We start from the raw sequence: 14,228 nt of genomic DNA, 5'->3' as shown, positions 1-14,228 counted from the left end.
ATATATTTTTAGTATAAAAAAACTGCAGTTGGCATGAAAATTGACCAATGATACAATGTATATATTGGCTTGTATTTCACTGTGTCATTGTATGTCAATATCCGGTAATATATTGTTACTGCCTCAACCACTGAACTGGCCTCAGTGTGTTCATCTGGTGATGCTGAGTCTGCAGTAGTCTTAGCTTAGTAAGATGTTGTTTGTTAAAATTGCTATAAACAGAAAAAAATAACTACACAAATTAAGTAAGGATATTAGAGATACTGTTTTTAACAATTCACCATCCCTGTCCTGACAGATGGAATGAATCACAAATATAAAAACACCAGCAGAAGATGTCGAGCAAACACACCCTCAAGCCCGTTGTGCAAGTAAACACACTGTAACACTGGTTATATCAGGGAGGGAGAGAGAGAGGTGTGGTGTCATCACTGCAGACTCACCGCTTGATTTGCATGTACAAAATTAATCAGCAGCATATTGCGTCCTGCTGATGCTAATTAGAGAAGTAACCATAAATACCAACCACTTAATCATCAATATTAATATGCATAATTATTAATAATTCTGTTTCCCCCTCCAACATGACGGCACTGCGGGGCCTCAGATACTTGTGTTTACACCTCCATCTATCTTCATTATACACACACCTTGTGTTAATCAGCTTTCTCTCTCTCTCCCGCTCGTTCTCATTCTCTGTCACTCGCTGTATGTGACTGTCATTCGAATCTCAAGTTTCTGTTTTGATTACTTTTTTGAATGCAAATGATCTCTCTTCTGTTTGCCTTGAGTTTGGTGCATCATAATTAGCATGGCATACATTATGGCTTTAAATTAGATTTACTATGCATCCATTTGCCTATAAGACAACGATAGAAGCTTTTTGTGGTAGAAAACCAGAAAAAGTAGTGAAAAACACATCTCCACAAAATACTGTAATTGTTTATAGTTTTGCCAAAATAAATAAAGGTTTAGTCCATCCAAATTACAAAATATGCTGTTTCTGAACACTAATGTTATCCAGGAGATACAGTCGCAGTGAAAAGTGTAAGCAGTGTGCTCTGGATTCTGTAGAGACGTGTTGCACTTTTCTAAGTTTGAGCACCACAAACAAAATTTAGTTGTGCTGATCTTTTAACTGGACACCAGACATAGTCAATCGAGCTCGAGTTTAGTCAGGTCTAACCAGCAACCAGACCAAACACCTCCTAGACAAATTAGGTATGTATTAGTGTTCAGTCCAGTCATATCACCTGTGTGTTTTGTGAGGGTTTGTGTAGGAAAATGTTTGCGTATTAGCAGAGAGAACTGGAGGAGAGATCTATAAACGCTGGCCTTGCAGGTTCATAACTGGCCCCGTGGGAGCTGTGAACTGGTCATGCTGTTGACAAGTTGTTTGTGTGTATGGGTGTGCGTGTGTGCGTGTGTGTTTGAGTAAGTTGGTGTGTCCATGGCTTCTCTGATGGAGAAATGAAAGCGGAGGAGCATTTCATTTACTGCCCCAGGGAGACCTTTCCACCGTCATACATTTACTGATGTTTGCACTTTAACCGCTGCTGACCCAGCCTATAGCCTGAGCCTGGCCTCTGAAAGCCTGCATGTAACCAGGGTTATAACCGTATACCAACCACTGCCTTCAGTCGACACAGTTATTGGACCAGTTTGTGCCACACCACGCTGGCTCACAGAATCTCTGGAAAGTCGGGCATTTTCAAACAGTGACACATTTCAGATAACTTGTGAATATGAAAATCAGCAGATTTGTAGGCCAAAAGTTTTCAGAGGACAACAGCAGATTTTGGCTGTTCGATTACCATTCTCCATATGACTAATAACTCCATCCCATTGGTAATGTAAAAGGTATAAATAAGAACCAACTAAGCATTACAAATCTAGTTCTCAGGTTACCTAGATAAGAATATAACAGATATGCATTTGCCCCCAATATTGTCACAAATATTGCCACAAATATACTGCAAGTGAGCCGACAAATCATTGGCAAAAGAGTATGATTTTGGTGAATAAAAACATAAATAATGTTACTGTGATAAGCCAGTGAAAGGAACTTTAATGTTGTTGCCAGCTGGACCACTTTGCCACCAGTCCACATTGGGTACTTGTTTGCTATCTCAGTCTGATTGAATGCTAAAAGATGACATCCATGACCAAAGCTGGAGTATCAAAATGGATAGCTGGTTAGCAACAGGAAATATTAAAAGGAATGAGAGTCATGACACAGGTGGTGAATCGATGATGATCTCTCCCCCGTCAAACAAAAAGAAAAACTGAGCTTTCCCTGCTTTCAGGGGAAAAACACATTATTTGACCTCCATATTGTTACGAGGTTTGATGTGGGCCACCAACATATTTGAGATTTTCAAGTGGGCCATGAATTGAAAAAGGTTGGGAACCACTGTCCTTTTGTGTGTTCTCACTTAGTCCAGTGTCCTTTTATGTCCTCTTGTAAAGTCCTTTAGAAAATCTTCTTTAAGGCCACTACTGTGCAACACTTGTCATTATCTCATTGAGTTTGTCCATTTAGTGAATTCAACATGAAATCAAAGTCAACTTTCATTTGAAGCCAGGCAGACAATCTGTGGGTTTAGTCTTTTTTTGTAACTATAGTTAATTCATTGATGTATTTTATGCAGTAAATAATTTAAAATCTAATAATAATAGGCTCTAGCAACAACCTCCTGCTGGAAGTGCTGCTGTATTGCCGGCAGTATTTAAAACCAAGTGCTGGCCTGAGCTGTATTGTGGCTACACTTGAGTTTAACTTGACACCACTCATACTGACGAACATATCATCTCAGTTCCTTATGTTATGGAAGGCTAAGACAAGACTTTTCTGTTGTTGGTAATAAGAGGTGAACTTTGTAAATGATTGACAATATTACAAATTATGTGAAATAGATTTTGACTGTATGTAACAGACTGTCATAACTTTCTTATGATTATAGACATACATCAGCCAGTCAGTCACAGATGGAGACCCCTACCATGGGAATGTTTATAATTAGTCTAATGATAATAATTACATTTCACCAGAGCTTCAGCATCATCTAAGTGCTGTTTCAGCGACATATCCACTGTGACAAGAAAAAGTAAATAATGACTGGGAAAAAGAAAAAGATTTCCCTTACTGTACAGTTCCTATATTATGTTGATGGTTGATAAAAAAAAAAAAGGTATATAGGCGGCAGTTACACCGGATCAGTATATAGAGAATCAGAAATCTCAAATCACACACCTGAGTGGATGAGGCACAGTCTGAGGAAATTTTGCATAGTGACAAAATTTTCATCTTTCATGAAATAATCAGGGAACATGAATAGCATGGTGATGCATCACCATCAGCCACAGCTAAGTGAGAGTCACCACTCATTGAACTGTTTTAAATCCCAAAGATATGATCCACTTCCTGCACATATCCCATGACAGACAAGCCTCTGCCAATATGCCAAAGTTTGTCCAAAAAAATGCCACATGCCCTCAGGTCAGGTTGTAAAGCAAACCGTAGATTGCAACAGAGCCAAATCTCACAGTGTGTAAAGATGGCGCCTAGGACTTTATGGGGATAGATGGCTAATATAGATAATATGTGTGTGTATGTAGATGTGTGTATATGTCTGTGTGTGTGTGTGTGTGTGTATGTGTGTGTGTGCGCGCAGTTCTGGGCAATAGAGCAACATCTGTTGTGCCTTAGGGCCAGGCAGACCCTCAGCCAGGGGTCTGTCACACACACACTTATTCCTAGCCACCTTTTTTCAGGTTACTGTCACATCTCTCTCTGTGTGTGAGTGTGTGTGTTTGCCTCTCTTATTATTTCTCTCTCGCAATCTGGGGACTCTGCACACACTGCAGAACACTTGGGATTTGCCACCCCCTGTCCAGATAAACACACACACACACACACACACACACACATATGTGCACACACATACTCAGACGCAATGTTTCTATGTTTGGAATTCACACATGGCGACTGGTTTCCTGTAGAGCCCCTAGGGCAACCAAACTGTGACTAATCACCAAGGGTGACAGTATATGTGTGCATATGTATGTATGTGTGTGTGTGTGTGTGTGTGCAAGGAAAAACCTTCGAGGGAGCATCAGTGAGAGGTGACCTCAACATTCGAAGCGGTGATAAGGCCTGTTTGTAATAAATGACACATCAAGTTCTGAAGTTTTCCAACTCAAAATCTTTTTGAAAATAAATGTATGTGTGTGCACACTCAGGCATGTGTCTATGCAGCGCCATGATTCATTCTGTTAAAGACGTTACAAGTGACACATGGTATTAATCACAGTAATCCCATTCTCTTTATCAGTACCCACTGCTGTGCTTTAATGAGTGATCCACATAGAGAGGTTCTCACATAGACAGGGTGTTGCTGGAAGATAACCGACTCACTTACTGTCTCTTTTAACCACACGTCTTCCTGTCATCCTCACATCTTAGTTGCGCAAAAATATACAGGTATTCTTTTAAAATAGCAGCACTATTTTATATGTGTGTTGAGAATGTATAAAATGTGTTAAATGAAGTGTGGAGTGAGGAGCCATAATTCAAATGCAGGTAGATTCTCCCTAAGGCTGTTGGCAATTGCTGAGTTGTTCACCTGTTTGCTTATATAAAAATTCACAATCCTTATCATGAAATAACACATATTTCATTGTGTGTTTTTTTTTAATTATTATTTATTTATTTTTAGGGCACTTTTATATCTGCAGTTCATATTTATATGTATTTGCCACTTTTCCTTCTTAACCTACGTACTAGACATAGTGTTGTTACTGAACAGCTCTACAAAACCCTACATGATATTCCATGACAATATTTTTTAACATCCCATGCTAACTTTTGCAGATAATCAATTTCTTTAATATGCAGGGTAATTACTGTATAATTAAGGTATAGAGTGCTGCAGGGATGACTCATTTTTGGAGGCCTGCTTTTGGATGTGTGACAAACAAAAGTTTATAATACTTACATGTTTTATTCATTCATTTATTGTTTTGATAATCTCCACAAATGAACACCACGATTATGATTTTTGATGTCAAAATACAATCACCAAGAGTATAAAGCTAATTTTAGGCTTGAAATGAACTACACCACAGTCACATGACTTCTTCTACAAAAGCCTTTCCTCAAAGAACATTAGTAATCGTTTTCAAGAGCTTGAGCTGTAAAGGTGGACTGGTGCATTTATTTGTTGTTGGACGTGATGTTTAATGTCTCTGACAACCTCTGTAGACTCATTTAGCCACTTGTTAGCAACCGGCCTTTTTTAAGAGATGTAAAAGCTTAAAGAAATTATGACTGACTGACATATTTTAAGTCGTAGAGTAAAACGTTAAAATGTCTTGAGCATGGGACATCCACAGACCTTATTTCACTCATCTAACAAAAAACCCATATACTTTGGGACAAGGGAACTGGATGTGCTAAAATGCTAACTAATTTCCTCTCTATAGTTAAGGTCAGAAAACAACTGTGGTTATGGTAAATATAACATGGTAAAAGTATGGCCATGGTATTATGGTTTGGCAATATCAACACTTGGTTGAGACTGCAATAAAATTTTAGATTTTTCTTGCAGCTTTTAGTAGTGAATGGAATTCAGTTGTGGATGAAAGGTTCGGGAACAAGGTAGCAAACAAGCTAATAAATCAACCCTCTGTTAAGATTATTTTGTCAAACTTCTGTTCCTGGGTTTTAAGAAAAATCCTTTCTGGTCCATATGGTTGTTATCCTGTGATGAAATTTAATCTCTAGTGAGATTTTCCATATTCATCTGTGCAAGCCATTATGTTACAACCTGTACTGTAGAGATGAATGCAACTGATCAAGTGAAATCAATTCTCAGTACTCTGTTAATTGAATGAGCTGTGCTGTAGCTTGTAGCTCTTAAATATGCAGTGAGCCACACATAATCTATATTTTACATTTAATAACTAGTTTGGCACTGGGGGAAAATTATCTTAAACTGAGATATTATTACTTGACATTGTCCAAAGTAAGCTAGAAGATAAAATAAAGGCAAAAGTGCTGATCTCTTATTAGTACCTGTCATGCATTATGTATTTGAATTTCAAAGTGCCGTGAAAGTACAGCCTCTCTGCAACACTGCAACAGAGCCTCTTTTCATTAAGCGTCAGCGTTACAGACCCCACAGTCTGCAGTGACAGTGGGCTAACAGTGGAAGACATTTTGGGAGAGTGAGGTCTCGCTGTGAGAGCTGCAATCACGTTCAAGTGATTGTGATTCGTCTGGCTTGTAGGGAATTGATTTAGCAGCTTGATCCTGGATATGGAGCGTGTCTCTTATATCAGTGGTTTTGAGAGGAAGACAATGAGAGGACAACAGATTTGGCTAGAGAAAGAAAAAAATAATAACATTTTACCAGACATGCTGCTCTGATGTAATCTTAGTAATTGTCATTGGCATTTCACAGCATTTGCCCAAGAGTGTTTATTGATTCTTCATCAGTAGGATTCAGCTATAAAACATTTTATAGATTGTTATTCACCTGAATTCTTTCAAAATCCTCATGCAGGTACAGCTGCAGGTAATTCAGATACATACCAAAATCCACTGCATTGTTTTCTTCGTCTATTGTGGTTCATTTTCCCCCCAGCAGAAAAACTATTAAGATTGTTACATCTGTGTACAGTTTGCAATAATACTCAAAAGTCAGCTTTAATTATTCTTTTTAGATTCAGAACAACATGACCTTATCGTTTTGGTTCTTGTCGCGACCAAAGATGCGTTTTATTTTGTTTCACATGTAGTCTTGACCCTGGCTAAATTAGAATGTCTCTTTGAAAGCTTTCAGCACAAGCATAAAATTCAGTCATCTGGTTGATGATACAGTGCAGCTGTGCTCATCAGATGCTTGTGGAAAGCCAGCTTGTGTAAAGCAAAACGCCAACAGAATTAAACACCAATCATATTGCCTAACAAAAATGGAAGTATTATTATACATTTCTCCATTATTATTATGATTGGCTTGGGCTTGTGTCCCTGGCTGACGACCTCTGCAACCTAATCTGACCACAGCTACGTCTGACCAAGGGCTCTGTATCTGACTCTGTAGTCCCAGCCTTTATGAGGCTGATGCAGTGTGAGCAGCAGTATCACAGTGCAATCTCTGCAGTGCTTTTGCTACTTTGGGCCATCTGTGGCACACAGTTTTGCCATGGCTACTGCTCACAACCACTATCAGAGATATTGCTGGAGGAATCCTATGAAGCACTAAGGGAAAGTGTTGAAAGCTTTTTTATCGGTATTTGCACATGCAGTTGTGTGTATTGTATATGCACGTTTGTTCATTTAAAGTAAAAATAGATAAAAACTAAAAATTTTAGGCTTAAGGCAAATAAACATGTTTGTTTAACAAAGGTTGCAGGGTTCTGGTTGGGTTTGAGTGGTTTCTAGGGTTAGGGATGATAATTAATGCAAACACTGGTCCCATGACAAGTCACACACCTTACTTGTTGCTCTGTCTTTACCACTAACAAACAGCCTTTATTTGCACAGTCTCAAGAAGTCCTTTTGAAGAAAACCTAAAAAAGGCTTGTGTTAAGTCTTTGTCCTGGTCAGGACATTCTCGTTATTGAGGACATTCAAAGTGCACATTAGATCAATAATGGCAAGGTGGCCGATTTTGAGATATACCCCCTGTGTGATTTTTGTGGTCGGCACTGAAGAGGGTCATGGCGATCCTCCACCCCCACAGATGACTTCTGAAGTGAGCTATGTGTTAGCATTAACTTTAATGTATTTATAAGGTCAGTGTGGCTGCTTAAAATTTATACCCATCATATGGTTGACTGATGATGAAATGAGAATTTTATATGTCTATGCAACAATAAATTACAGTGTCCAAAATACTTTTTTATGAGTAATTACTAGTAATTTTTTGAGTGTTTTATGAGAATGTGTGTTTAATGTTATTTGTACTTTTAGTGTGATGCCTTTGCTGCTGTGTTTCCATGTATTAAAGAATCTAGCTATTGGTTACATTGCTGCTAAACACATATTCAATTTAAGATTTTTATGGGACATTGGAATGTGTTTTTATATTGTTTATGGCCACAGGCAGCGGAGTTGGTAACAGTTTTGTTATTTAAAAGTTGCTGTTAATCAGCACCGCAGGCCTTCCCCATTTTTAGTTAAAAATGCAATGCTCAGACACTGTGGAGAGCCAGTGGACAGAAGGTGAGAATGCATGCACCCCCTAGCAGCCTGGCATTATTTGGATTGTTGGGACTCAACACTCCTGGCGGTTTATTGCGACATCAGGTGAAGAAAGGAGGAACATTAAAAGAGGAGAGAACTTTAATTTGGGTAAAGGATGAACTGTGTTTCTTTTACATAGATTTTAAGCAGGGACAGTTCTACAGCCTCCATAATGAGCAGCCCACTGACTCTTTCTTCTTCTGCTTGTCTACATGATCCTCTCCTCTCCCCCGCCAACCTCCAACCGTCTCTCCCTATCATCTCACATTTGTCAGGCTCTCTTGGTTTATGTATTTTTAAATGCAATTTCGCCTATTCAAATTTAACAGTGAAAGATTGTTTTCATTAGCGGGTGACAATAAATGGGATATTTAAACAGCTGACTGGCTTTTCAATTTCACATCTCGAGCATCACGGCCACGCTAGGTTCATAACAGCCCAGCCAACAGCAGACGGAGAGACAGACAGTGAGGGGGGAGAGAAGGGAAAGGAAGGCACGACAAAGAGCGAGGGATGGATTCACTAACTGTGGCTAACGCAATTTGATTTTAGTCAGAGATGAGATTGAAACATTTGCACTGAAGAGAGACAAGTGTGGCTGCACAGTTGTATTAGGAGTGTAGGGAAATTAGCTGCCCACTGGAGAGCAGCAGAAGTGGTTTGATGTTTGGTTTTGTGGGTTTGATACCACAGATGTATGTCATCGTATAACCCCTCTCTTCTCTGTTTCTTACGTGCCATTCAACTCGTTACCATTTTTACCATCAGGATGTTGACTACATGACGTGGCTACAGTGTATTTTTCTACTTTGGGCCATCTGTGGCACACCGTTACAGTTTTGCCATGGCTACTGCTCACAACCACTATCAGAGATATTGCTGAAGGAATCCTATGAAGCACAAAGGGAAAGCCTCAAAAGCTTTTTTATCGGTATTTGCAGATGCAGTTGTGTGTATTGTATATGCACGTTTGTTCATCTAAAGTAAAAATAGATCAGTCAAGAAGACTTGTTTATTTAGGGTTACAAAAAGAAATTGTAGATGTACGCTGTCAAATGACTACTGAGTAACTTCATGCAGTAACTGGTCAAACTGGGAACAAGGCAAATTTATTCACAGTTTCCTTTTGATGATGTGAGATCTCAGTAGTTATATTATATCACATGAATCAGGCACCTTAGCTGAGATAGTTAGGTCACATGTTTAATTCTAGCTTAATTGGTCCATCAGTTTAAACAGGCAATCTCGAAAAATGCATTTTCTTTTTAACTACCATTTTCACCAGCCAGTTTAAATAATGTGCCTTCAAATTAAGGTTTAAAATTAATATAATAGGTCTGTTAAACAGTTTGCCCAGTGACACTCAATGCCTCTGATCTCTTTTTTCTCAGCTTCACAGTACGTGTTTTTCTAGCACTACTCTCATTTCTCTTAATGGACAGGGTGATGATGATAGAAAACAGATGAAACCATACTCTCCAGTCTTCCCTCTTTATAAGCACATGTTGCCTGAACTCCTTAAGCTCCATTTATAGAACACTCTGACTCAATGGATCATTGAGAGGAGGTCCAGGCCAAAATAATATTGGTGCAGCGCTTCATTTAGCCATATTTGGAAAAGCTCCACCAGATACATTGTCCTTGCCAAGGCAAATTAAATAATCCACAAGCATTCTGCGGAATGCAGAAAATCAAATTGGGTCTATCTTTGTATCCCTGCGAAGCCGGTTAAGCAGCAGCCTGAGCGTTCTAGCTGTGCCGATCACAGTGTTTGTTTACTCTTATTGCAGCCAAGAGAGATCATGGAGTTGGACAAATTCAATTTGATCTATGCTGTTTTTACCCAAACAGGATAGTTAGTCAGTAATGTTCAGTGGGGTCCAAAAGTCTTAGACCAGTATTTTTATTTTGTTTGAAAATGCACAGATGCACACATTTGTAGCAGTCCAACATTACTGTCAAGGGGCCTGGTCTCACCAGCTTTTATAACTGTGACGCTCTGGACTGAAATCAATTAAGTTTAAGAGAATTAAAAAAAATCTTGATCGGTACAGAGGCAAAGGAAATCCACGCACAGTGTTAGCATGATGAGTTTGACTGTTTTTGGTGAACTTTGACATTCAAATGGCACCATTGACATTGTTTTACTGCCCAGTTAGCAACAAAAAGAGTAAAAATGTTTTTTTCTTTGAGTCAACATTTGCACTAATTTACCTCATCATGTGACGGTGTGAGAGATAGCAACAGCAACACTCACCCAGCACTTTATCAGGAGCACCAGTACACCTGCTTACTCATGCCGATCATGTGGCAGCAGTGCAATGCATGAAATCCTGCAGATACAGGTCAGGGGCTTCAGTTAATGTTCACATCAAACACCAGAATGGGTAGAAAATGTAATCTCTGTGACTTTAACTATGGCATGATTGTTAGTACTAGTGTGGCTGGTTTGAGTATTTCTGAAACTGCTGATCTCCTGGGATTTTCACACACAACAGTGTCTAGAGTTTTTACTTAGAATGGTGAGAAATCAAAAAAATGTAGTGTGAGCAGCCGTTCTGTGGATGTAAACACTTTGCTAAGATAGCTCAAAGGATTAGACTGGCCAGACTGGTTGAAGCCAACAGAAAGGCTAAGGTGACTCAGATAACCACTCTGTGACGTGGAGGAAATTAGGACCATGAATAACTTTCTCTAATAATAATTATATGTCCTATTGTCATTTCAAGGAAAATAGGCTGTAATAAGTACATAACAGGGAGGTTTTGAAAATGCATCCTCAAATGAAGTGCTAAATTTTACAGTAATGAAAATGAAATAGGCCTAAAGGTTGTAACTTGACTTTACCTTTTTTCTACTTTTTTTGTTAGCTCCATTTCACATCTTAACAGTCTCTGCCATTTTTATAATAAACTATTGCAACACATCTTAACAAATGAGCAGCTTTAACACCTCCCCCACTTTCATCACTTATCCCTCCTGTTGTCTCTCGTCTTGTCTCACTGTGTGTGTGTGTGTGTGTGTGTGTGTACCTCACTCTTTGATTCAAGTAACAATGATAGGCTGAGTAGCATCACATGACCAGTGCTGTAAAGGCAAGGAAAGCTGCACTGGTTTAAACAGAAACACTATTTTGATAATTTAATAATTTTCAAGAATTTATAGGTTATAGCTCCGGGATAGGACGGCATCTGGGTCCAGAACTGGACTGCGGTCCACCTCTCAGTGATTGAGATAATGTATGTTGTGATTTAGCGGCATACAAATCAAATTGAAATGAATTGAATTGAATTTGTACTTCATTGGCCTCCTCAGTCATCAGATATGAATCCAGTAGAAACAGAAAATTGGCAGCATGAATGTGCAGCTGACAAATCTGCAGAAATGATGTGATCATGTCAACATGGAGCAGAGTCTCAAAGGAATGTTTCCAACATCCGTGTCATGAAGAACTGAGGCCGTTTTGAGAGCAAAGGGAGGATCTACCCAGTGTTAGTATGGTGTTCCTAATAAAGTGCTCAGTGATTGTATAAGAGTGGAGAACTAATCCAGCTACATAAACAGTCTGTAATTTCATTACTCACAGCAGCCAGTCACCATCAAGTGTGTGTGTGAGTTTGAGTGTGTTATGTAGTGGGGCAAAAACAGGAACATACACATTCATGCATATGGTTGGTCCACAAACAAACACAGCGCGACAGATGCCACCAGGATTGTGTGAGTCATAGAGGGAGAAAAAAAAAAACAGGAAGGAAAGATGATGAGAAGGTCAAGATACACAGCAGCTCCGAGATCTGACAACAGCAACTCTCAGAATGACTGAATGTACGGTGTATGTGTGTGATGATGATGAGTAGAATGAGTCAGGTCCAATCAATAATCCTGACAGTGTAAACTACAAATAACTTTTATTACCTGCCACTGTATTATATTTAGAGTATATTTCCAGTTTTTAGCTTTAATTCAGTTTATAGTAGATTATTTTATTTTCATATTTACCTCTTTGAGTGTCCTTGTTTGTTTTGGCATTTGTGTGTGATTTGTCTTACATTCAGATGCAAATTATGTTTTATCATTTTCAGTGTTTTCATTTTCAGTGTTTCTATGATATTATTTTATTGAAAGGAGCCATCATCATACAAACAAAAAAGGGGGAAAAAAAGTTTTGAGATCCCGTTAAACAGATATTTTTGTTATGAGTTTACATTGTCCTCTGTATGACTGTATTATTTATGTCATTTGCTACAGAACATGAAATATATAGAACATCAGTATAGTGTCTCCAGAGCTAAGTATCAAAATCAAATTTAAAAAAACAAAAAACAAAACAAAACAAAAAAAACAAAAAGGTTTGAACGAATAAAACGTATTTACTGTGAATTTTAACTTCCTGTGTCCAGCTTTAGCTTTATTGTCCCCAAAGGGAAATTTGTCTGGAAGTCAGGCATAACACAGAATGCACATAAGAGATGAACACAGGATACACAAACCACAATGAATACATAAAACAACCATATACCATCAATTTTTAATACATATCCCTAAACGTTCCACATGAGCTCACATGAAATGTAATGCAAATAAAGTAACAGCAAAGTGGAATTAATGGTTAAAACATCATCATGCTTGACCCTTTTGGAGGAAAATAAATATCTAATAATAATACTATTTTTGTCTTCAAGACATTAACTTTAACGAATGCCAAAATTATCTTATAAAAACTGTGCCAGATTGTATAATCTAAGCTCAGACACAGGTCATTGAAATCCCCACACTCTAAGACCATCTCAGTGGCAGCTGCAGTCCTGAATATGTCTGTATCTTTGTGCTTTTTAGACAGATTGGTCTAAAAAGCTAAGTCTAAGCCACAATAGTTCCCTTAGTGTACCTCTCTCAAGAATTCCCCCACCCACCCCCCACCCCCCTTCCCCACTCACACTGACTCCCATTTTGCGGGGGGTAAGCAGTCCCTGTACCCACATGTCCACTCCGCTGATGCCCCATGATGTGTGTCTGTAAAAATATATATACAGAGTCAGGGTAGGAGGAGGATCTGAAATTAGAAGAAACTAGAAGTTTCTTCTTCTTCAAAAAAAAAAGTTTATGTACAAAATGCAAGTTGTCACCAGCTTGAACAAACTTTTAGTTGTTGTTGCTGTCTGTGTGTTCTCTGGGTGTTTCACTCTCTGTCTCTGATGCATGAGGCAGGTTGTTTGATAGAGACATGACAGCCTCACACAGTTGTGTGTGTGTGTGTGTGTGTGTGTGTGTGTGTGTGTGTGTGTGTGTCTATTGACAGCTCCAGATTGCTGTGAAACGCACAGAGAGAACAGTCTATTCACATTTCAGTCTGAAGCACAAGCAACATCCATCACCACTGACAGAGGGACGGGGTGTGGGTGTAGGGGTGTGGGTGTAGGGGTGGGGTGGGGGGTGACAGGTGAAGGAGTGATCTTAATTCTGAAGGGAGTTTTGTTTTTTATGTTTAAAGCTTGAGCACACATCAGGTTACATTAGAAAGAGAAACGCTGGGTGGGAGAGGAATGTAGATGACATGATGCTTTGTTTTCCCCTCTTCTCCGCTCTTTTGTGTTTCCTTGTGTTTTTTTCAACTACCTGGCCTCCAGACGACCCCTCAAACACACCCACACACAGACTCACACAGGCTTTTGCACTCGTTTTTCATTTAGTTTTCAGCTGAGAGGCCAAGCTGGAGAGGACCAAGTAGAAACACTTCACACATCCAGACCTCTCTTCCGTCTCTCTGCTTTTCTTTCTGTGTGTGTGTGTGTGTGTGTGTGTGTGTGTGTGTGTGTGTGTGTGTGTGTGTGTGTGTCACTCCTTTCATTCTCTATCATTTGCCCACATTCATCTGCCCTCAAAATTGACCATTAGCTTCCTTAACTTCCGAGCTTTGACTTATCAATCTTTTTTATACTCTCCACTTCCCCTCCTCTGTTTCCTTTTTTACATCACA

The 14,228-nt window shown here is 39.0% G+C and overlaps 1 protein-coding gene across 4 annotated transcripts in view; it reads left to right on the top strand.

Annotated features, from left to right (window-relative positions):
- nlgn1 (neuroligin 1) overlaps window positions 1-14,228 on the top strand; it is a 328,004-nt gene that overhangs the window by 149,300 nt on the left and 164,476 nt on the right. The window lies entirely within an intron of this gene.

This window comes from Trachinotus anak, unplaced genomic scaffold, assembly GCF_046630095.1.
Source record: "Trachinotus anak isolate AG129_WGS33_773 ecotype Australia unplaced genomic scaffold, CSIRO_AGI_Tana_v1 ptg000010l, whole genome shotgun sequence".
NCBI classification, from domain to species: domain Eukaryota; kingdom Metazoa; phylum Chordata; class Actinopteri; order Carangiformes; family Carangidae; genus Trachinotus; species Trachinotus anak.
This window is presented reverse-complemented; position numbering and strand designations above follow the sequence as displayed.